General features: G+C 40.2%; 1 long non-coding RNA gene across 1 annotated transcript in view; it reads right to left on the bottom strand.

Annotated features, from left to right (window-relative positions):
* The window catches only part of LOC123388707, a 68,479-nt gene that overhangs the window by 24,541 nt on the left and 18,275 nt on the right, over positions 1-25,663 (bottom strand). The window lies entirely within an intron of this gene.

Below are 25,663 nucleotides of genomic sequence, written 5' to 3'. Positions count from 1 at the left end.
CACAATTAAAATATTAAAGAAAACCAAATTCTTGATATGTAGGCCCCTACAACTGTGGGAGAAGCAGGAAATCTGCATGAGCTTAATTTTTCTTCTCTGCATATATTTTTTAAATTTTTATCTAGAAATAGCCTATCCTCATTCTTGCCTTTATTTTTGCCAGGACATGCTGCTGGGTATGTGTTTTTTGAGCAGCTCTGAGAATAGGCTTGGCAGTAATATTTCCCCTTAGTGAAGGTGGAGGCAGAGGGCAAGAGAAGGTTCCCAAATCCCCCAGGGAAGAGGGTCTCCCGAGATTTCAACATAAAAACTGCCATAGGCTTATAGGAGATTGCAAATTACCTCTCCTGGTTTTTTTTTTTTTTTTTTTTTTTGGATCCTTGACCTAAAGGAAGCCAGGGAAACTGACTCACTGAGAAATAATGCATGGCATCCAAGGAGGCCATCTGGAGCTACTGTAGTAGAAAAGGCTGTGTTGAGAAGATTAATATGACAGCAAGTTCCCCTCCTTTCCTGGAATTAGCTTCTGACCTTCTGTTCATCTTCTTTAGCCCAAGGTACAGGGCACCATAGGCCTGAGAAGCTCCAAGGGGCTTGTATGAACATGAGGCATTATCAGTACTAGGTCACAGTGTCTGAATAAGTAGATGTTTCCATGTCAGTCAACCTGAGATTCTGACTTTTGTGATTAGGAAAAAGCCAGAAAGTGTCTTGCTGGGTGGTTAATGGTTTGTTTGATGTCTGTCTTCATTAAGAACAATTATGAGAAGGAATTTTATGACCCTCTTTTTCAAGGCTTTAGACAAAGGCTTCCAGGGGAAGATAGATGAAAATGAGGCTGAGCATGTCTTGATCCGAGCAAAGAATAATGTACTAATCATCTACCGATAAGTCACAGATTAGCCAAAAACTGAGTAACTTAAACAAGAGTAGCTTTCTCAAAGTTTCTTTGGGACCATAATCTGAGTGTGGCTAATCTGGGACCCTCTCATTCAGGGTCTCTCATAAGGTTGTGATCCAGCTGTGGACTGAGCTACCATCATCTCAAGACTCACTTGGAGAAGGTCCCCTTCCAAGTTCATCATATGGTAGTTGTCAGGATTGAGTTCCTCACGGGCAACCCATCACAGATATCAGTGAAAGAATCCCAGGGATTGGTTTTGTTAAATATTTTTCTTGCCTTTTACTTTTGAGGGGATGTAACCCACACATTCTTCATAAATTAAACTAACATCTATCTGGAGAACACACACTATCAAAGTGCCTCAGTGTGGCCCTGGCATCCGTCACCGAGCCAACTTTCAACTTACCCATCACATCCCAACATCAGTGAACTTATCATTGCTTTCCCAAACAAAACCATGTGTTACATAAAATGATATAATTAAGATTCTGTGATTATTTGTATTATAATGTTTCATGGGCAGTACGGTTTATGGAAAATAAAGTAAAAAAAAAAAAATCAATCCTCAAATACAAAATAAGGAAATGTGAGTTCAATGTCCTTGATGCCAAAAGGAAACTGAGCTAAGGTCACCTTCTCTTTCTGAATCTCAGAATCTTCATCTCCCAAATGTGGGACCAGATTGCCCAGTTCCCTTGGGGTTCAGAGCGTAAGACCTTCTTTCATTCCAGATTTAAAGGGCTCCTGCTTCCCACCACCATCTCATCATGACGTACCCCTTCAAATACTTTGAATATTCAGAAGTCATATTCCAGTCAGAGTACATGTAGGTAGAGCCATCTTCTATTTCAGTAGATGGTGAACACTAAGTGTCCACACATATGACCTAGTCTCCAGGAACATTGCTTTTCAGCTCTGGGGATGTTCTCCATTGTCTCTGGGTCCTATACATGAGCATCACCACTACTTGTGCTGAATCTCTTTCCCCAGAAATACAGACTTCACCTGATTCTCCTGGAATCTGGCAATAATATCCTCCACTCACAAAGTAAATACTCAGCAAGGGTATGTAGACCCATTTAAAAATAAACAAATAAAAATAAGTGGATGAGTGTCAGAGGGACAGAGTTCCTTCCAATTAGTGTCCCCCACCCTGGTTCTGGGAGAGCACACGAAGACATTTCATGATTTTAAAGGGGTCAGTACCCAGGACTGGAGGATGGTACCATTCACCCAAATGCACTGATAACAGATTTTAGTTTTAGTAAACTAAAGATGAGTAGAGATGGATGTGTTCAATGATTAAAACAATCATGACAACTTGGATCACTTGGTGGCTCAGTCAGTTAAGCGTCCAGCTCTTGATTTTGGCTCCAGTAGCCTGGGGTGGAGACCGCCTTGCACTCCACACTCAGAGGGGGGTCTGTTTGAGATTCTCTCCCTTGCCCTCTGTCCCTCCTCTCCCCACACACACTCTCTCTCAAATAAATAAACAAATCTTTTAAAAAACGCAATAATAATTGGGGCGCCTGGGTGGCTCAGTGGGTTAAAGCCTCTGCCTTCGGCTCAGGTCATGATCTCGGTGTCCTGGGATGGAGCCCCGCATTGGGCTCTCTGCTCAGCGGGGAGTCTGCTATCCCCTCTCTCTCTACCTGCCTCTCTTACCTGTTTGTGATCTCTGTCTGTCAAATTAAAAAAAAAAATTAAAATTTTTTTTTAAAAAAGCAATAATAATAACTCTGCATCCTTGCTTTTTGTCCAAATTTGCAAAGATAAAAGACTCAAAAGAGTAAAGCTAACTAAGTTTTGCGTATTACCTTTCCTCCAAGTTCTTTTCTGTTTCTTTCACGTTTTATAAGGGAAGAACCAATCCCTCAACCTGTTTTTATCATTTTTTCCCCAAATTACCAAAGGCTGATAGGAACACCAGAAAAGGATATCTACATTTTTACCAAAGAACCTTCCCTTCCCTGGATAAGCCTTTTTCCTTTCTTTTTCTGTGGAGACTTGAGATAATCCCGCGGCACTTTCCCTGGAAGGAAAAAATCAGATCCAACCCTTGTTGTTGCCCCAGCCCTCTCCATCACTTATTTTCCTGATTCACAGAGGAAGGGAGAACCTTGAACTGTACTTTGCACACCTGCCTGTTTAAGGAAAGAAACACAGAAGTCAATAGAACTAACATTATGAAATTTAGGAAATGAAACAAGATTGAGGTTTTGCACAAGGACCAAAAAGGTCAGGGTGAGGATTCTGGCCTGTAAGGCCCGTGTTCTTTAAGACCCTCTGTCCTGGGTGCCTGGGTGGCTCAGTGGGTTAAGCCACTGCCTTCGGCTCAGGTCATGATCTCAGGGTCCTGGGATCGAGTCCCGCATCGGGCTCTCTGCTCAGCAGGGAGCCTGCTTCCTCCTCTCTCTCTCTCTGCCTGCTTCTCTGCCTACTTGTGATGTCTCTCTGTCAAATAAATAAAATAAAATAAATCTTAAAAAAAAAAAAAAAAGACCCTCCGTCTTGCTCCAGGAAGGGAGCAGAGCCAGTGTTTTGAGGGTTTTCCCCACAGAGACATCCAGCACATTTCAGGGCTTCGACGGGCCACTGTTCTCCTCTCATGGTGGCACCTGTCTCAGTGGGAAGAGCACTGGCTAATCAAGCCATCCATTCAGCTTATGAAACGGGTGCAAAGAATGGAAGGAGAATGCATGCCTGTCTTAATGGATTGCTCTGAGGACAAAGTGACATGGCATGAATGTACTTTGTAAATGATGGGTATCAGCACAGAGAGCTGACTGAGTGCCAGGTACTGTGTTAGGGAGTGTTAGCAGAAGTCAGGGAGACGTTAGGGAGAACTTCGGCAGACATTACACACCTCACTCATCTAACCTGCCCCCAAACCTTAGGGGACATGTCTTCTAACACGTATGCTATAAATACAGGAACTGAGGTCCAGAAAGTCTAGGAGACTTAACCTTGTTCTAGGTTGTTCCATGGCAACGTGGGGCCTCACACTCAACTCTCTGACTCCAGAGTTTAAACTCCAGCAATAATTCGTCTCTTTCCTTTGCTCTTATTTATCTTACATGCAACACATATAGAATCAGAGAAAACCTTTGGCACAAAATCTTTCCTTCCAGCCAAGTTTTAACGAATACCCCTACCAAATCTTGGAGAGTGACTGCCAACGAATCTGTGATTGGGTCTCAGCCAGCAACAAACCCTGTCGTCCGTGCGGAGATGGGGACGTAGGCATATGACTCAGGGAGGGAGCAGCATGTTGAGCCAAAAGGTAACATTTTATGTAGTTCCTTTGTGGGTTGTAACTGCATTCCCTTTAATGCCCTTTGATTTCTCACTCTCAAGTGTGGGGGTGAGAAAAGAATTAATTATAGTGAGCCAACACTCCTGCCCACGACAGAAAGCTGCTCATAAACTGTCGGCTAGGGATAGATGTTCCTATAAAAAAATGGAATGAGAGGCCATTCCTCCCCTGGAAAAGGCTGAGAATAGGCCTTGCTCTACTTGTGTTGAGAGATGCTGTGACTATTCAAAAGGTACTTCCTTTTCTTACCAGGGGCCACATCCCTTGAAGTGACAAGATCTTCTCTCTCCTGTTCTAAGACACCTATTCTTGTACATGTATGGATTCACATGCACAGATCCAGATACAAGTGTGACATGTGTGTGGACTCAGACACATGCAGACAGACAGACAGACAGACACACAAACACACACCAGACCAAGAGAGAAGCAATCAAGTCTCAGAGCTGGCTCTAAGTCTGAGAGATTGGCCCTCAGACTTCAGGCCCACCATGCATTATCTGGAGAACTTACAATTCTTTCCTTTCCTCGCTGAGATTCAGTTTTGTAGAGCTATAAATTAGGTGTAATACTACCTCTTTAAGGGATCGTAGCACAAAGTGAATCAAGGGATACAATGCATGAGAAAATAACTTCATACAGGAACTCGATGTGCAGTAAGCACCAAGGAAATCCTTCACAGAGCACTTACATTCCAAATGTGGAAAAATCTGAAATATGGGAGTTTGATAAATTTGATAAAGCTGGATAATAACCGGTAAAGAAATATTCATTACATCATTTTCTACTGTTTTTTGTATGCATATACTATTTCATAATAACATTCAGGCTAATGTTTAAAAATCTATATAAGTACATAGAACCTGAACACAGGATGTCTCCCAGAAGCAAAATGGAAAATGATAGCATTATTTAAAAATTTATACCCTTGCATATTGTTTCAATTGTTTCAAAATATGTATAATATTTTTGCAAAAATGTTGAACTCTATACAGTCTTGTTGGCTTGTCTGTGTAATATAAAGAAACCATATCTCATAATAGTTAGCCTGCGGACCACCAATCAAAATGGTCTTTTCCTTTCCTCTGTGACTGTCTCATACTGAAGCAACCTGTAGAGGGCTTTTTACATTTTTGAGCTCCTCTTACTTGATTTTAACAAAACATCTCGTAATTGGTTGGGTTAGGAAGAAAGGAGTACAAGAAGTACACTCACTGTGCACCTCCCTAAACCGAGAGAGACCCTCCCTCGCAGCCCGGAAATGAGCCCTGCTTTGGACACCTCTCCATGCTTGGCACTTGTTCCTCTGAGATGGCTCCTTTACCATTGTTCATACCTCAGTAATTATATAACCACAGAAAGAACCCTTTAAACCGAGCCAATGAGAAGATGAAACCAGAGGGCTGGGTCCAGGGTCAGATACCTGAAACATATGTCAAGAATCTTTGTCCTGCTACAGAGAGGGAACAAACAGACCAAAGAGTAACTACATATTTTCACATTATATTAAAATAATGACCAGGTCCCATCAAGCAAAAAACAAAGACAACCCATTTAAATAACTAAAAGGGAATTGGAGAGGATTGTAGGATACTGGTATACTCAGTGCCTGCAGCAAAAAAAAAATTTTCCATTTTTCAAAAGGACAATCTGAACAGGTAACAAGAGCCATAAAACTGATATGCACTTTGATCCAGTGATTCTAAAGGTGGGAATTTATCCTAATGAAAAATAACCTTAAAGCGAGTAAACAAACACCCCCAAAATAGCAAAGAATGGATAATTCAGATTCTAATAGGAGTTTGCAAATTTCAGGGAGACAGCTGAAGAGACCACCATGTAACCACAACAAATGAACTTTCTGAAGTACATGTTGGTGCTTGGAGAAGATGTTGTGAAATTATCAGAGTAAGACGAGCCCTTAGAAATAGACAAGTTCATCATACTTTTGGATGGTCAGTATCAGTTTTGGAGTTTAGTAATGTAGATCCTCGGGCCCCAAATCTCAACTGCCCGTTGAGCTATGCCTGAGCCCAGGCTTCATTCCCATTCTTGGCTCTCCAAGGCTGGCTTTTTGCCACCTCATTATCCAGTTGGGTGTCTGAGATAGCAGCAGATGTATTGTTCTGCCTCTGCTGAAGACTGACTACAGGGACTCTTACAGTCTCCTGTGGTCCTGACCAGGAGGAATTCAAATGAATAATCCAGAACATGAGTTTACTGCCAGCAGGACCAAGCTCTGCTAAATCCAGCCTCTTTTCCTTTGCCAGTCTTTCTGCTTGCTAAAATGATCACCAGAGAAAGGTGTCAAAGAAAAAATATTGCACCAGAAGCAGTTCAATAGGCAAGGAAGTCTTTTTTTATTTTTTTTAAGATTTTATTTATTTATTTGAGAGAGAGGGAGAAAGAAAGCATAAGCAGAAGGAGGGGCAGAGGGAGTAACAGACTCCCTACTGAAAAGGGAGCCCAACGTGGGACTGAATTCCAGGATCCTCGGATCATGGCCATAGCTGAGGGCAGACTCCAGGTGCCGCTATTTTTTTTTTTTTTTTTTAATAAAGCAGCTGGTGAGCCAGTGGAAAACTATTAGAGAGCATTAGAAAAGAATTTGGTTAATGTGATTACACCATGTCTGTTTGCTAATTGGTGCTTATTCAGTTAGCCTCAAAGACTGGGATATAAGATGCCTATCTTCCTTGATGATTATATTTCCAAGGGACAGTTTCTGTCCTTGAGAAAGACACTCCTGGGTCATAAAACTGGCAAATGTTAGAGAAGATTTACATCTCAAAGGGCAGAAAAAGCATTTATAATTCCAAGTTTTCTAAAGCAAATGCTCTAAAAAAGAATGCAGATCAGGGACCCATGGTCAAAAAGAAATTTTCCTGAAGTTAAGTCAAGCTGAGGGAATGTTCGGGCAGTGATGGTCAGAGAGCACATCCATGAGTGGACAGCTGACTGTGATCATGTTTGTTTGAGAATCAGGAAAAGATCCTATCTTCCTGGACTTAATACTGATAATGATACCATATTGCCATCAATTTCTTTATGGCTGAATAGACCCAATGTAATTTTGCATGGTCCACTCCTTATCAATTCCATCTGTCACAGGTCATGTGAAAGCAGACTGTGGGACGCTGACTCTACAACAGAAATGTGTGTGCAGGAAATATACTAGGGAGTGTTCTCAGGGTGGAACTCTGTGGGGGGAGTGAAGGAAGCAGGGTCAGCCAGAAGAAAAAGTTGAAACGTGATGACTGCTCCATGAAAGTCTCAGTCAACGTCATGGGGAATTTTGGAGTGAAGAAGGTTCTGCACAGTTGACCTTCATTAGAATGAGATACCCACGTCTTTACACGCTTACTTGGTGAATCATTATATGTGAACTACCCCCATAGTTCCCTGGAAGAGAAAATGGTCTTGGATGGAGCAATACTCTTCAGCTGAAGGCAATCCCTGGAGTGGGAAAGTCATCTGCAAGGTTATCATCCAATTTAAAATATCCCATTCAGATTCTCCTTATCACAATTATAAAGGATGCTTTTTATTTTTTACATGAAACTATCAAGTTTATTTGTACAATTATTGTACAAATGTTTGTCGTGTCTCTCCTTCCATCTAGAATGTAAGTTCTGTGAAGACAGGGACCTTTGTGTGTTATTTGTCTGTATTCTGATCACTTAGCATAGTTTGTGGGTTATAATAAATAGTGGTATTTCCTAACTAAATCAATAAATGAATATGTTGAATGCTTTCTGTGTATGAACAATTTGAAAACTCTGTGAGAAATTTTTGACCCTACTTCCTAGGAGGCCCATCTCTGAAAATCTCTGTTTCCAAAGAAGTTCATCTGAAGCAAATCTTCCTTTGGGGCATTCCTATCATTAGGGCATAGATTTTTTTTTTTCCTCTGTGACATTTACAATAGTTGGCATTTAGTTGGTGCTTTCTAAGTATTTATTTAATGAATAAATGAATGAATGAAATAATAAATTAATCGATCTTAACTCTGTCCCTTGGAGCCACATGAAATTAACACTCCTCCACTTAGTCTCTGAAACCCCTGATCCTACTTAATTTCTCCAAGGCAATAACTCAGACATCTTTTCATTATTTCTTAGATGACCAGTTTCCAAACTCCTTGAACATCCTGGCCTGGCTTCAACAGGAGGCCATGGCCTCTTAGTCATCCTGACTAAAATCAAGATGGTCAAGAGTCTTACTCAAGTTTTACTGATGTATAGTTCCCTCCACAGCTAAGATAGAAGATCCTGGAGGGCAAAGTCTGCGCCCTATTCTAATTCCCACCCTGCCTAAACATTTGCAAATGAAGTTGTTAGCTATGTCCAAGAATGCAAATTGATAAAGTTTAATTAAGCTAATTAAGTTGCCATGACTAAACCTCTTTACCTTTCCTTCATTCTTTAGACTTTATTTCCCTTTCTGTCTCTTTTTTTTTTTCTGTGTAACTTACCCTAAGGAAATGTTACCCCCTTCCAGAATCTAGTTAAGATTTTCCAATAATTATAGTAATTGCCAGAAGACATGCATGCCTTAGAGGCTAATAGCAAGCACTTTTTGAAAGCCAAGGTGACTCTGCCTACAAATCTTTCACTTTATATAGTAAGTAATAAAATCCATAAGAAAAAATTAAAGAATTAAAGGACAAAGTTAGAAAAAAAAAAAAAAAACCCCAAAACCACAAAGAACAAAGGTAAAGGATATGGGGACAAGAACATGAATTTGTTCCAAATAAGGTATAAATAAAACAGAAGGACATAGAGTATAGAAAATTAGAATCTCCAGCCTTATTAATACTCTCCATATTTAATGAAAATAGCCTCATTCCAACAATTCTGAAAATAATTTGCCCAATTCATTAGTCCATAGAAATCTACTATTTATCAGCTGTGCATGTCCCATAGCTCCCACTAAAACTTTATTTCCCTAATCCCTCTTGTTTGTCTAGGCATTAGTTCACACTGACTTTGTATTAGAAATTATGTTTAGTACCAGGCATCCAGTGGTAGAGAAGACAGTCAAAGCTCCAAATGCTTGGAATTACATTCAAGCATGGAAGACAAACATCCAACACAAAATTACGCAATTGATTAAGCACAGTGGAGATGCATTTTTCTGGTTAATCTCAGGCATATATTTTCTTGGCGTAGTATCAACCTTTCACTTATTAGGTGCTAACTCTATGCCCAGCACTCTGGATGATGGCTCACTGAACAACGTTCTCAGCAAGTAGTCATTCGTTTTCCCATTTCATTGTTTTCTAAAGCAGATTGGCTTTTTTGATATAGAAGACCTTTATGTACATTATTTCAGTCACTCTCATAGCCATCCTACTGAGATGAAGCTCAAGAAGTTAAGGGACTTTTCTAAGGTCACAGGCCAGAACGTAGCAGTGGTAGAATTTAATCTACTACCAAATCCCATATTCTAAAACCCTGAGCAGAGTTGAGTATTTTCAGGCAAATCGAAGCCTTAGAGAGGTGAAGTGATGGGCCCAGAATCACACGCCTGATAAGTAAAAGAAGATGTAACCCAGCATGTCTGACTGGAAAGTGCATGTTCATATCATTAAAGATTAATGGATTAATTCCTTCCATGTTTTAGCTGAGGATAGAGAATATCTTGATTTGGGCTTAAACTTCTCAGGATAGAGCCAGCCTTGCCTGTCAGCATTTGAGGAAATAGACATTGCTGGTTCTGGCCCATCTGCTCCTACAGACCAGGAGAACTTTCCCTCCCTTTGCCAACCATACTATCATTTCCTTTCTCTATTTCTTCTGCCAAACTCTCCTTCTCTGCAAAGCCTTCAGCCGTTACACCACAAAGCTGACGGGTTCTCCCTACTCTGCATCTTTTCAGCACTTTCCAGCTCCCTAGGCACTTCATTAATCGGCACCTGTTTATGTGCTGCTCTGAAAATGTCCTTAAGTCATTTTCATGTGTGTGTGCACTCTTTCTCCACAATTCAGCTTTATGTACCTGCAAGGCAGAAATAGAACACCTTAACAGTGTTTGTAGTGGGCTTCAGAGAGCCTAGTTCAATTGCACACAATGAGATTAACAAAATCAAGCAACTCTCCTTCTTTCCCTGGACAGACTGATGTAAACTTCATGATAAAGGACAGAGGACAGAGAGACAAGGAGAGTAAGCATTTGCAGGCACTGTTCTTGCAAGGAGAAAAAATGGTGTTCAGATAGAACACACTGCAGAAAATGTTGCCCCTATTAGGAAGAGTTCGACACTATCTCAGAGGGTTGCATGGGTTAGAGTGAAAACTTCCATTTTAAGAGCAGAGAACACATCAGGAAGTCAGAGAAGATGACATCTGAGTTAATCTTTAAAAGATGGTAGTACTTTAAAAAAAAAAAAAAGATGGTAGTAAATGGGTATTTAGAGAGGGCAGGGTATTGAAAATGATAGAACAATGGAAACAATGTCTCCAATGGGATAACTGCTGTCAGACTTGAGGGAGAGGAGATGAGTCTGTTTAGTTGGGCCACTGGATGAAGCAATGTGTGTGAAGGAGAAAAAATGTTTGAAAGGTGAGTGGGGTCTACATATAGGAGAGCTTGAACAGCAGAACCTAGAGCTTGAAATTTAATCAGTAGGCGAGGAGGAACCACAAGAGCTCTTCGTGTCAAAGACTGGCATGATCAGAAATATGGTTCTGGAGAATTCAACTCCTTTACCATGGACAACCGACTGAATGAGAACAGACTGTAGTCAGGAAAACAAGTAATGAAGTTATTCTAGCACATTGGAAAGAAGGAACAATGGTCTCAACTAAAGTAAGAATGGCAAGTAGGTAACGGGAAGGATTTGTGAGGGCTCCACAGAAGACGAAAGCACAGGACTAGGCCTAGACGCCTATATGGGGGCAGAGGAGAGACGGGGATGAATGCAAGGTCAAAACACCTACTCTGGTAACTGAACGTAACAATGGATAACATTTTCTGCTCACATCCTCTGTTGCACGTATCATGCTAAGCACCTGTTCCATGCCTTAGCTCATTTCATCTTTATAATAACTGCTTTGAAGTAGGTATCAGCTATGAAGTTAGATACTGCTATAAACCTCATTTTATAATTGCAGTAATCAATGCAATGAAAGGTAAAATTACTCATCCAAGTACACTCATCTATTAAGTGACAGAGCTCAAATTATGAATCCACGAAGTCAGGCTCTTCAGCACTCAGACTTAACCATAAGACACAAATGGAGTGTCAAATGCAGAAATGGTAAACAAGGAAACCCCAGGGGGTAAAGGGTGACTGGACAGAAGGATCCCAGGAAACATCACCTGAGACAAAAAACCAAAAACACAAAAACAAAAGAACACCAATGTGGGGAGCATGGGATAGTTTCAACCAGGAAAATGCAGTGTCATGTAATGAATGCTAACTGTCCCACACCTGCACAACATACTTTGGATACTTTTCCTGTTGAATAACTGTAACTACATTATGAAGCAGGCATTACTACTACTATTCCTTTTTTAAAAAAAAAAAATATTTTATTTATTTGACAGAGAGAGAGATCACAAGTAGGCAGAGAGGCAGGCAGGAAGCAGGCTCTCCGCTGAGCAGAGAACCCGATGTGGGGCTCCATCGCAGGACCCTGGGATCATGACCCAAGCCGAAGGCAGAAGCTTTAACCCACTGAGCCACCCAGGCACCCCTCCTTGTTTTTTTTTTTTTTAAATAAATGAAGAAATCAAGGCTCAGAATAACTAAGTAACTTGAGTAAGATCACATAAGATTGCTAGGAATTGAACCCAGGGTACTGCGCCAAAGCCTTTGCTCATAACCTTAATACACCTGCGGTCAATGTTGACAAGTGTCAGTGAGAATGAGGACCCAGAAGTGGCCATTTATATGGTGACTAAGATGTTATGTTCACCACCACGGATTCTCCAATCTGTGAGACTTTTGTGAATTTAAAAACAGAGATTCATTAGTATGAGCTCCAGGATCACAAGTATAGACAGTAGTGATCCCAGGAAAATTAGGATGTAGGGAAGTCCTGCCAAGAGGACATGGGCATCCTTTAAAAAAATAGAATTGACAGACCTGTGGAGTGGAAGCCAGAGTTCACAGCCTGAGAAGAAAATTGGAGATGAGCAACAGGAAGAATTAATGATTACATATTTTCTTCAAAAATGTCAAGGTGCGAAGATGGAACCAAAAAGGAAGATTGGGCCTGACTGTGGGCTGGGCTGGCATGTGGACCCAGGATGGGCACCCAAAACTTATCTGATGACTCACTGTCAGAGACAAAGAATAGTGCTACTTTTGTTTATTTGGCTTTACTTCTGTTTACTTCATTTATTCTCCAAGAGGAATATTGAGCATCTCTGTAAGCGGAAAGGGAGGACCCAGGAGGAAGAAAGATAAAAGGTGTGAATGGGAGAGGAAAAGGTAAAAAGAGAATGGTTGCAGAACTTGAGGTGTTCAAAGAGAGGAGTCATCTTGGAAAGAGAAGAAATTGATTTCCTTAAAGAGATAATACCACGGCCAAAAGATGGGCAAGTGTGAAAGAGACCACTATCTACCAAGAAGTGCCCAGCTCCCTGGTTGAAGACAGGGGACAGCCACATTCATTCCAGGCCTCCTCAGTAAGTAGAGAGAGGGTGTCTACAGAGTGCCTGGCAGCTGAATGAACACACTCATAGAAGGTGGGCCCTTCCTTGTAGAGACATCTCAAGTTATGACCGTTATCTTAGGATGAAGGACTGAGCAGCATGGCTAGGGAGCTGGATTAAGCTGAGAAAGCTCTGTGCCCAGTGGGATCACTGGTGGCTTCACAACTTTGAACAAGATGGTTTTCCTGCAGCTTCCTCGCCTGCCAAGAAGGGAAACCAAACCATATCAGTGATTTCCAAATGCCTATAGGTCTATAGAGGAAGACAAATCCTTCATTTTTTACTTATTTTAATTGAAGCATGGCATGTGACAAAACTCCTGTAAAAGAGTGTATGGCTTGCTGAATTTTCATAAGGTGAAGAGACGAGGGCAACACCACCTGAATCAAGAAACAGAGTGTTACTAGCACCCTAGAACCCTAGAATGTGCCCACCCTCAATCCCTTCCAGACTCTCCCAGACCCTCCCCATCTCCCTCTTGATGATAACCCAATGCCCGGACTCCTATCAGCAGAGAGTAGCTTCACCTGTTTATATCATTTCTACAAATGGAACTGTACAGTAAGAGCTATTTCGTGTCTGGCTTCTTTTACTCACCATTAAGTTTGTGAGATTTATCTTTATGGTAGAGTGTAATGTTGAAAGGTTTAGTGATGCATGTTTTAAATATAAGAAAAAAAATATGAAAATGAAGTATGTTTTTCATAAAGCTAAATTTATTCAAAATAAATGATTGTCGTTTCATTTGAGATGATGTGCTTCCATCCTTTCGGGGACAAAAATCATCTTTTTTGGGGGAAATCTTTTGTTAACTGCTGGAAGTTTAGTTTTGGTGTTTATTTGTTTGTTTGTTTTTATTTTCATTTTAAGAAGGTCCCTTATCAAATTCAGCTCCAAATTATGCCATGCTGAAAATTTTGACCAGGGCTTGAAATCCCCAATCTTGGGTTCCATGGGGCTAGGAATCCTTATGTTCTTTGACTCTGTGATTTACAAGCCAACTAGAGGCTCTGGGGCTTTGGTTATAGCTACTTTTTTTTTTTTAAATAAGTGTTGTTGGTTTTTATTTTTTTTTTAATATTTTATTTATTTATTTGACACAGAGAGAGAGAGATCACAAGTAGGCAGAGAGGCAGGCAGAGAGAGAGGCAGAAGCAGTCTCCCTACAGAGCAGAAAGCCAATGTGGGGCTCCATCCCAGGACCCTGAGATCAGGACCCTGAGATCATGACCTGAGCCGAAGGCTTAACCTTGAGCCACCCAGGTGCCCTGGTTACAAGCTACCTTTGATGGCTAACTCCTGTGGACAGAGTCTCAAAGGTGCCCACAAAAACCACAGCTACCAATTATTAATGTATCTTCACAGGGACAAAAAGAGGGTTTTTGTTTTTTGTTTTGTTTTGTTTTTCCATGCTTGTCATTCATAATTTAAAGATAACAAACGGGGCGCCTGGGTGGCTTAGTGGGTTGGGCCTCTGCCTTCGGCTCGGGTCATGGTCCCGGGGTCCTGGGATTGGGCCCCGCGTGGGGCTCTCTGCTCAGTGGGGAGCCTGCTTTCCTGTCTCTCTGCCTGCCTCTCAGTCTGCTTGTGGTCCCTGTCTGTCAAATAAATAGATACACTCTTTAAAAAAAAAAAAAAACAAACTTAAAGATAACAAACAACAGTGTCAATTTCACTAAGTATCAGGTAAGCTTGAGTTTCTTCAGAAGCCCTTAAGAATTGCAAGGGGCGAGGGGAGACACTGCCAGAAAGTCTGGACTAGGAGGGGACAAGTGATCCACATGTAAGAAAGGAGAAGAGGACAAAGATAATCAGCACGAGATTTCTGTGCCCCAGTGAACTTCTGGAAAAGGAAAATGTGCCCTGAGCTGGTGGTCCTTAAGGAAATCATCATCAATCTAGGGCTCTTAGCATGCATTCAATTAACAAAAATGAGTTATTTAATTGTCTGGAAAAGAGGACAAACTCAATCACATAAGTCAGAGTTGAGATAGCATGCATGATTGCAAAGAAGAATCATACACATGCTCACACAGATGAAGAAAAAGAAAAGAGAAAGGGATCCCAGTACCTTTGGTTCTAAAGAGATAATTGTCTGGTTGAAGTAATGGGATCTGTGATGGAATTGTCCATCAAGATCTATTTAAAAAAGAAGCTTCCTGAAGGCAGAATTCAGAATCCCCTTCCTTAAGAGAACTTAATTATGTATTCAGAACTTAATTATGTATGTCCCTTAAAACAAGGCATTATCAGATAATTCTACTTTTAAACAATTTGAGGCTTATTTGGCATTTGCATTACTAGCTGTGAAAAGATACATCACCCAAATTATTCTGACTAGATTGTTACCCTTTACAACTGAAATAAGAAACATTTTAAATACAGTTTTTAGAAACCTGTGTATTATATAATTATATATAATTATATATAATATTATATAATATATAATATATAATTATATTATATTAATATAATAATTTATTATATATCAATATATTATTATAATTATATTAACATAATATAATTATAATATTAATAATAATATTATTATATTATTAATATTATTAATTATATATTATATATTATATTATTATTACATATGTAGTTATATATATTATTTTATATATATGATATATATAAGACAAGGCAAGACAGATGTGCAGGTGCATGCACACTATATATATATATATATGCATATATATATATATAGTTTTGACAATGAACTTTCTAGAAACCTTGATGTCAATGCTTATAGTGATCCCAGTGATTTAATGGCTCTTGTCCCAGTAGCATCACCTTTATTTTGTTGTTGTTATATGAAGGTGACATAGGTGGTCCAACTTCTATATCAAATTCTCATTGAATGAGGTTTCCAGGGATAGTGATCAGCTGCACTGATTCCTCCTTGCTCTCCCTTGCCTGATCGCTGCTGTGTCCAGGGCTACAGAGGGGTAGGCCTTGTGTCTGTCTCATGACTCTCCTGGGAAGGGAAAGAGATCACAGCATGGCCAGTTGGATGCTCAGCAACACAAACATTCAGAAACAGAGAAATTGTGTTGAAGAGTAAGAAGAATGCTGGTAATTTAGGCTGGTGGTCACTCCAGAGAAATCTATCAAAAAGGAGGATGCCTTGCCAAATGGAAGGAACGTGGACTTGGGCCATTTGAGTGTGAACAAATCTGGACCTTCAGGCTGATGGTCGGCATCTAGATGTAGCACCTGTAGCCAGGCCCAGAGAGAGAGGCCCAGGATTGCGGGTGGGGGGGGCGGGGGGAAGATGGGCGAATGGGAGTGAACCTTTTTACACACAGGAGCTTACTGTGTATATTGTTTCTAGTTTCCACCATACCCTACAAGGTAGTATTATTAATCACCACCACCCTTTTTAAGAAAGGAGGAAACTGAAGCTCAGAACCAGAGAACTTAGGTAAGTTCTCACAGCTACTATATAATGCAACCAGAATTTAGACCTCTCTTCACGTCACCTTGACCGTACCTTTGCCCTCCTAGGGAACCAAAAGAGGTCTGGGTAGGAGATCAAAGCTGTATCTTAGACAAGGAGGATATTCAGCCCCTCAGTTCTCAACCTGATCATTAATAATGCCAAGGACACTTTCTAGACATAGACACAAAGAAGTAATGGGAAGCCTTTGGCAGAAAGAATACCTAGAATCAGCCCAGCACTCAGCTTGACTCCTCTTGACTGATAATTTTCCCTTTCAAGGATTTTACCATGGAAAGGGCAGTCAGGATCCCTATAGTGTCATTTTTTTCAAATAGTCTAGGGGCGCTTATTTTTATAGTGACCCACCAAGTCTGAAGAAGGTGCTCTGAGAAGCGTTTTAAGAGAATGATTTTCTTTTCTCCTAGCAGGAGAAGATTACTTGGAGCCAAGGGTGGGACTCAACCTAGGGAATATTTTTGGTCCAAAATTATGGAACAGTGAAATGACAGTATTGATTTTCTTGTGATGCTTGTAAACACCCATTAAATGCCCAGTGTTAACCCTATTTACTCCACTTCATTAAAGACTATGAAAGACTGAGGTAATGGAATAAAATATTAGTTTGTCTCGGGGTAGCTTACAAACTGTCAAGAAACATAAAAGGTAAAACATACAATGAGTGCCTTTAATTACAGTATTTAAACTCTCCCTAACTTTCTCCATACTATTTATGGGCAGCTTAATTGAACACTATCCTAATTCAGCATAAGGAGACCCTTGGGGACATAATTTATACCTTCAAACTATAAGTGTGAAAGAAAGCTTTGTTTTTGGAAGCTTTTGTTCTTAATGATGTTTAGGCATCTTAGAGAACACTCATGAGTCACCCAAAAATGCTCTTCCTTTGGTCACCTAAGACATGAAAGAAGATAGCACGGACCTGCTTTAATGGGAGGGACTATCCACCACACAATTTCCAGGTTCCTCTGTTCTTTAATAACCTGAAGTTCTCACTCTGTAGTGTATCATGCTGATAACCTCTATTTCCACAGATATTCTGGATCTGTGGAGCTGGGCTTCAGCTATACCCACAAATCACCACTACCCTGAGAGGTCTTGATGGAATTTTCTACAATAAGCAGGATTTTTGCATTTTAACATCTTCAAAGTTCTGGATGTATATTAGAATCAATGGAATATAATAGTCAATATCACCTAGGTGACAGAGTGTCACTGAAAAAAAAACCTTCTATAGACAGCTTCTGGAAATATCAAGAAGGCACCATTATCAAAGTATTAGAAGTACTTTAGAATCAATGAACTGTGAGTGTATACAGCTAATATTTATTGACCACTTTCCACAGGCTGGTATATCAGCTAGATACCAGTTATCTAACACCACATGAATGCTGTCTAACCAAAAGCCATAAAACCTCAGTGTTGTACAACAGTCAACATTTATTATTTCTCATGAATTTATGGGGTGACTGAGCAATTCTGCTGATCTACATCAAGCCCGGCTGGATTCACTGTGGGTCTGCACGTGGCTACAGCTGCATGAGTGGTTCTGCTGCTCTCAGTTGTGCTCCCTCATATTTAGAAGTTAGCTGGCTCTAGATGGGTCACCTGGGATATGTTTCCTTCCTCTGGTGATCTTTCACTCGCAGGCAGATTAGCCTAGGCTTATACTCCTAGGTAGGAGGACTCCAAAAGAGAAGGACTCGTGCAAGCAGTTTTTCAAGCTTCCTCATGAATAATACCTTTTAGCATTTTATTGGCCGAAGCAAGTCATTTATTTGCCTAAGCCCAGAGCGAGCCTTAAAACAAACTTGAGGATTTCAGCTCTTCCTCTAAGTTTGCTTTGGCATAGTTTAACACTTAGCTGGAGATGGACATCTGCTGCCCCCTGTAGGGTTGGAGATCACTTTTCAGTCCATCACCTCCTGCAGGGCCAATCCAACTCAGGAACCTTACCTACCTGATATCTGTGGCTTTATAGACCATGCATATTAGGTAATTCTTAACATCTATCCCGTTAACTAACATTATAATTAAAAATTACAGTAGAGCCTTAAAATAGGCAAACAGATTTTCTTAAGCCTCTCCATTCTTCACAAAGCCAAAAGTGTTAGAGCTATTGCTTAAAAGTGTATCAAAAATCCCTCATATGAAATCTTTGGAGGAATTCTGTTACATCTCTTCCAATGAAATCCAAGCTCACCAATTGTTGATGAACTCCAAGGCCAAAATCTTGCTCTAGATTGGTGATCAGAGTTGCAATTCCTTTTAAGCCAGCCTATTGAAATTTCTCACTTTGAATCAATCTGATGAGAATGATTGATCATTGCTGGAAGCCAGTAATGTTAGTGCTGGGCTTACACAGATTATCGGCCTTACAGATAAAACTTCAAGTAACGGATAAAGTAGTGAGTCAAAGAAATAGGGTGTGGGGCCCCACATTGGGCTCTCTGCTTACCAGGGAACCTGCTTCCCCATCTTTCTCTCTGCCTGCCTCTCTGTCTACTTGTGAACTCTGTTTGTCAAATAAATAAATAAAAATCTTAAAAAAAAGAAATAGGGTCTGCTCATCTGGATTAATTTTGTAATTTTAGCCTTTCACCTCAAATATTTTTTTAAAAACCTTTAGATAAAAGTGAGGAAGAACAGTTCTTTCAGGCTACATGATTTTTCTCAAGTCATCTTTTTGAGATATGTGCATGACTATTTTATTGTGATCTTCAACCTTCATGGGGATATCTCATGAAGTTGATTTCTCTCTAACTTAAATGCTAACTGATGGCAAGGCCCAGGAAAAAAGCTTCAGACAATTAGGACACCTAAATATTTTTACTCCTTCTACTTGTACAATTAAATAACTGTGCTTTGTAGGCTGCCTCGGGAAATGACAGGCTTAACAGCTGGCGAATGAACGGTGGAGTTGCCATTGCACTCGAGGTAAAGTTCATTTAAACTTCAAATCAGCTACAATTCAAGGCTGACATTTCCCAAGCAGGTGAGATGGAAGAGGTTTCAGGATATAGTAGATACTACTGACTAAATCCTAAAGAGGAGGTTTCCAGATTTTTAAAGGGGATGGCAAACAAACAATAAATTGAAACTCTCCCTAAATGTTCAAAGAGAAGCCCCTTTTAAAGCCTTACTTATGGAGTACCTCAGAAATGTAAGCATGTATAAATCAAACGTATCCCCAAATGATCTCTAATGGATCAAAATTTAGACTCCTGTTATAAAATAAAACATCATTGTAAGCTTCCCTGGTTTGATTATACATATAGCCTGAGCAATAGAATAGTGTTAAGATTCCTCTATACTATTTTGAATCAGTGGTTCTTGGAAACCCACAAGAACAAAAGCCCATCTGCTTATCTATCAGACTAAGTTGTTTTCAGGAACTTCTTTGTGAGTAGATTCACCCGATTAGTTTAATCTAGTTTGCTGCTATTTATGCTGGTGTATTGGACGACTGTAGCCGTTGGTGATAAATACAGATTGGTGTCCTTAATTTTCTAGGCCTCCAGCTTGACCAAGTAATGCATCATCATCTCTGCTTTGATAGGTGGCCAAAACTATGCTTTTGTTTGTTCCCTTTTTAAAGTTATCCAAATTAAATATGCACTGAAGAATTAATGAGAGGTCTTAAATACATTCATTTAATAGACTTTTTTTTTGCAGCCATTAAATAGGGTGATATAACATTAGCATCAGAAATGAAGTACTTAGGTATAAATCCAACAAAACATTCAAAAGAGCTACATGAAGAAAATTACAAAACTCTGTTGAAAGAAATCAAAGAAAAACTAAATAACTTGAGAGATATTTCATATTCATGAGGAGGAAGTCAATAGTGTAAAGATGTTGTTTCTTTTCAACTTGATCTATAGATCCAATGTAATCCCAGTCAAAAATCCCAGCAAGTTATTTTATGGATCAACAAATTGATTCAAAAGTCTACATGGGGAGGCAAGAGACTCCGAATACCTGACCCAAGATTGAAGGAGAAGAATAAAGTTGCAGAATTGACACTACCTGACATTCAGACTTCCTACGAAGCTACTATAATCAAGGCAGTGTGGTATTGACAAGAGAGTAAACAAATAGATCAATGGAAAATAGTAGAGAAAACATGTCATTCACAAACATTAACTCAAAATAGATCATACCCCAAATTTGAAATACCAAACTACAAAATCCCTAGAAGATAACAAAAGAAAATATAAATGACTGAGTTTCCCAATGACTTTTTAAACACAACAGCAAAGGAATGATTCATGAAAGGCACAATCCACTTTGAAAGACAGTATGGCAGGTTGTTTTTCACAAAACTAAACACATTCTTATCACACAATGCAGCCGTAACATGCCTTGGTATCCACCCAAATGACTTGAGAAGTTAGGTCTACACAAAAACCTGTACGCAAATATTTACAGCCATATTCATAACTGTCAAAGGTTGGAAGCAACTGAGATATCCTTCAACGGGGGAAAAACTGTGGTACATTCATACTATAGAATACTATTCAGCTCTCAAAGGAAATGAGGTACCAACAAGCCACACCAAGGCACGGAGAAACCTTAAATGCATATTACAAAGTGAAAGAGGTCAATCTGAAAAAGCTATATACTGTTGGATTCCAGCTATGACACATTCTGGGAAGGACAAAATTCTCCAGATGATAATATGATCAGTGGTTGCCAGGAGTCCAGGGGAAGAAGGAAGGTATTGGCGGAATACAGAGAAACTTCAGGATAGAGAAACTACTCCTGATTCTGTCATAGTGAGTATGTCACTATACACTTGTGAAAATCCCTCAAGTGTACATCATTATGAGTGATTTCTCATGTAAACTATGATTGATAATCATGTGCTAATGTTGATTCACAAATTGTAACAAATGTACCACTACGTTGTGGGATGTTAAAAATGAGGGAGGCCATATGTGTGACCAGGAGAGGGTATGTGGGTACCTTATGCTCAATTTTTCTTGGACTCTAGGACTGCTCTTAAAAATTAAAATCAGTTAAAAAAAAAAAAAAAGAATGAGGTAGATTTGCATGGATCAAAAGGGTAAAAAGATGAAATCTGTTGTCAGGGGAGAAAAGGCAAGTTGCATACTATGCATTATAAGAACTGATGTTTTCTACGCGGGTGTCTGTGCGTTGAAACATTATTTTATAAATATACACACAATCATTTCATATGTTCTGAAAGCATCACGGGAAAACTGGAAGAACAGGGACACCTGGGTGGCTCAGTAGGTTGAGCATCTGCCTTCGGCTCAGGTCCTGATCCCAAGGTCCTGGGATTGAGTCCCACATCTCTCTGCTCTGCTGCTCTCCCTGCTTGTGTCCTCTCTCTCTCTCTGATAAACAAATAAATAAAAATCTTAAAAAAAAAAAAAAAAAAAAAAAAACAGAAAGAAAGTTGGAAGAATATGTGCTGGTTAATGTGGTTGTCTATAGGTAGTAACTCAATAATGGGTAACTGTCACGCTAGATTTTATAATTTATGTTCCTAGATACTTGTGTCAAGTATTTGTTGCTTTTATTATCAGAAAAAAAAAGGGGGACTGGTAAGAAAAGCAATAAAGTTTATAATCAAGCAAATCAAGAGTTCTCTTCTTATGTTGGGGTAGGTGGAATGCCCCTGGAATTTTTGTCCCTCTGACTCCCGCCCTCCTGTGTGGGCCTGTTTTCTCTGCTGTTATGTCAGCCCGACCTGCACTGGTTAGGATTCTTGGCTCTGCTCCTACTAAAACACGGACAGGTTCCCTCAGGCCCTGCTCCAGGGCGCCAAGCCTCTCTCTTCAGCATTTACACAGCCTTTACTGAAAGGGTTTTCAAGATCTATAACCTTCTGGGCCTAACTGATGCCCAGACTCTGAGACTTGTTGCTTTTGGGTAGAGTCTCAGAACCATCTCAACCTCTCTCCTCCTGCTTGGGAGACATGGGCACATGCTCCTGAAACCTGCCCCTTCTTTCCCGAATTCTCCAGGAAACCCCGGCAATGAGTAAACAGCCCCCGAGGCTGATCTGCATTTCTTGTGGGGAACAACACTTCAAGGGAGGGATGCCCCACTGCGCTGTCATTCCTGCTCCGAGGGAAGCCAAGTACCTGTGTAGCTCCTTTCCACAACATCTAACAACCCACCAGCACTGACAGAACCAAAAACACACATGCCTGTTGCAGGTGGTCCCACAAAAAAAAGAGAAGCTGTTTTTACTTTCAAGCAGCTCACACTTTGGAATGTTTTTAAAAGTGACAAGTAGAGAAGACTCATCATACCTCTCTCCCATTCCCCTTCCCGTACTTCTCCCTTTCTTGCTTTTTCGTAATTCTTATCTATTATTTTTGTCTGGGTTGGGACCAAAGTTAGAGGTTTAAAGATCTGGTTTCCCTGGTTGTTGAAATTATACCATGGGAAAGGGAAGAACCTAGAACATTCACTCTTCTTTATCACAGCCTACCCTTATAGGAGACCCATCCCTCAGATATGGACACCCTCACTACTGGAACCAGGTCATCTAGCGAGGTGATTTTTCATCTTCTCATAGGCACACGAGATACACAATTAGGAGCTTCTCATCTGCACAAACAGAAACCTGTGTCCTCAGGAATGTCTGGACAGTGTGTTGGAAGGAGCCCAGCACACCAAGCCTAATAAGGCTGTTCTTCCAGGCTGGAGACAAAGCACAGATGGAGTGAGGCTGTGTTTGGCCTTAGTCGCTTGTATTGGCTTTTGAGAATTCTACCGAGGCTAAGCAACCACAAGTTTCTGTTTGGTTTTATTTTGATTTAACAGTCAACCATATGCTACTGCCTTAAATCGGCCAGTCCCCATAGGTGATAACACAGTTTGAATCCATTCCACAAGGGTGATATTGGCCCATGAGGAAGGGAGCAGCTGGTTCTCTTTTCGTGGCAATGCTTTTGGGGAGCAGGAGGATCCTTTTTTCAAAAATGATCACTTCTATATTGGAGAAAATCCCTTCCATCAACCTTGCTATAAGTTTATGAAGCTACTCGTTTCCAGTCATGTGATTTTTTTTAGTCTCTAAAGATGAAACAATTCATTAAGTAAAGCCTGATTCTAAGACATTAATACTCCTTGGAAGTATAGGTGTGGGCAATTGTTTTTCAGGCTAAGCTGATAGCCTAGAAATGGGTCATGATTCATTTCTTACATTTACCTGACAAAATTTGCTTGGGGATTTTGTAAATGACACAGATTTCTAGTCCCCTGTTTTGGTGACTGGTCTATGTCTGCAGAGACGTGGGGTTTTTCCCCCCTTAACAGTTACACCAGATGACTGATCTGATTATATGGGAGTGGAGCCTTCATGCTACCAGGGCTATGCTCTAAGACAGAGAGTCCCAGCTCATGGTAGTGGAAAATGTATTTGGGATTCTTGGATTTTCAGGTGGGGGTTCAAATGCATTGAAAGTTTTCTTCCTGACACTGAAGGACAACAATTTCTTGATACTTGATTTTTCTTGATTTCCTTGATCAAAGGAAAACCTTCCTATGGAGGAAAAGAGGCCACTCAAGCCCTTGGTGGACCCAATTTGTATAAGTAAATGAAACAAACCCAAACCTCTTATTAATCAGATAAGTCACCAGTATAGAATTTTACATTTGGACTTGTAAGTTGCACACATACACACACATCAACTCATTTTTTCAGCTTTCTAGCTCTAACAAGATCTGGTCTATATGTCCTGTTAACTGCCCACTTAGGAAAAGAAGAATGGGGTGAAGGGATTACTTGGGATAATCCTTCTGCAGGAATCTAGAGGTGCTGCCTTTTCCCTTTTCCCCAATTACTGTATCTCAAAGAGAACAGCCCTGAAGCTCTTAGGAACCAGGAGACTGCAAATTAGGGATTACAATAAGGTGTAATTCATCAAGCAAATTCTAGTATATTCATTCAATATAATATTATCATACAACCATTATAATGATAACACAAATAATTGATGATGGCACTGGAAAAGAACATAATATTCAATAAGACAGCAAAATGTAGAACCACAGAACCACAATTACACATAAACACATATATGTAGGAACATGACCAAAGTATGAGATATAAAAATATAATTTTATTTTTTTTTTACAAATAGATGGGTTACAAGTGACTTCCATTTTATTCCTTAAATTTCTTCTCTAGGTTTCTCTCTCTCTCTCTTTTATTTATTTATTTATTTATTTATTTATTTATTTTTAATTTTATGTATTTGACAGACAGAGATCACAAGCACAGAGAGGCAGGCAGAGAGAGGGGACACAGGCTCCCTCTTGAGAAGAGAGCTCGATGCGGGGCTCAATCCCAGGACTCTGAGATCATGACCTGAGCTGAAGGCAGAGGCTTAACCTGCTGAGCCACCCAGGCACCCCTCTTTCTTTTTTTTACACTAAAATCTGATGTGTCTTTAATATTATTGAGAATAAAAAATAATTCAAGGTGATAGAAGGGAAAAAACTTCCAAGTTAAATCTAGTAATTTAAAGCCATGTTAAGAATCATGTGTTTCCAATTATGGCTCTAGGATCTGTACATTCCCACTATGGTGGGACACCTGCCATTAGTAATAATTAGTAACACCTGCCCCTGGGGAACTTCAGGGTAAGTTTTATAACCGATGCCACAAGGATCCCTTAGAGTCAGAGCACCCTGTGCCATGCCCTGCTCTGTGAGGTCAGTCTAGATCAGATATCCTGAGGCAGAGCAGGCAAAGGAGGTGGAAAGATGATCTGATAACTAGTTAAAAAACTGTGGTGGGACTTTTTACAGTAGTCTTCAATTTACAGACTACTTGGGGACAAAATGTGTTATTGAGTCCAGAGATGAAATAAAAACTAGCAGGTAAAAGTTACTGGAGGGTTCAAATTTCAGCCCAGCCCATCGAAGACCCTTCTAACAACTGGAGCTTCTGAGGAGGGCAGCTCCACAGCCAGAGCTCGGTTTGAAGCTGGAGGACCATTTGTCCAGGATGCCAGTAAGGGGTGGCTGTTTGAAGGATACAAAGGCTGTGTGAGGTTGCATTGAAGCTTCCTACCCAGCTCTGTGACCCCAAGTTTTCAGATGCACAAGGCTGGGATGTTATTTGATCAAGCAAGCAGGACAGGCATGACTACTCCCATCATACAGAGGAGCAATTTGAAGCTCAGAGAGATTAACGGAAGGTCCAAATCTAGAGGGGGCAGAACCACAGACTTCACACTCAAACACCAGGGGAGATGTACAGAGCCAAGATCCCAGTAACTCAAAGATTCAAGAAGACAGACCCTCAATAGGTAAACGACAAGGAAAA

This window comes from Mustela putorius, unplaced genomic scaffold (assembly GCF_011764305.1).
Source record: "Mustela putorius furo isolate JIRA1106 unplaced genomic scaffold, ASM1176430v1.1 tig00003909_pilon_pilon_pilon, whole genome shotgun sequence".
NCBI classification, from domain to species: Eukaryota; Metazoa; Chordata; class Mammalia; order Carnivora; family Mustelidae; genus Mustela; species Mustela putorius.
This window is presented reverse-complemented; position numbering and strand designations above follow the sequence as displayed.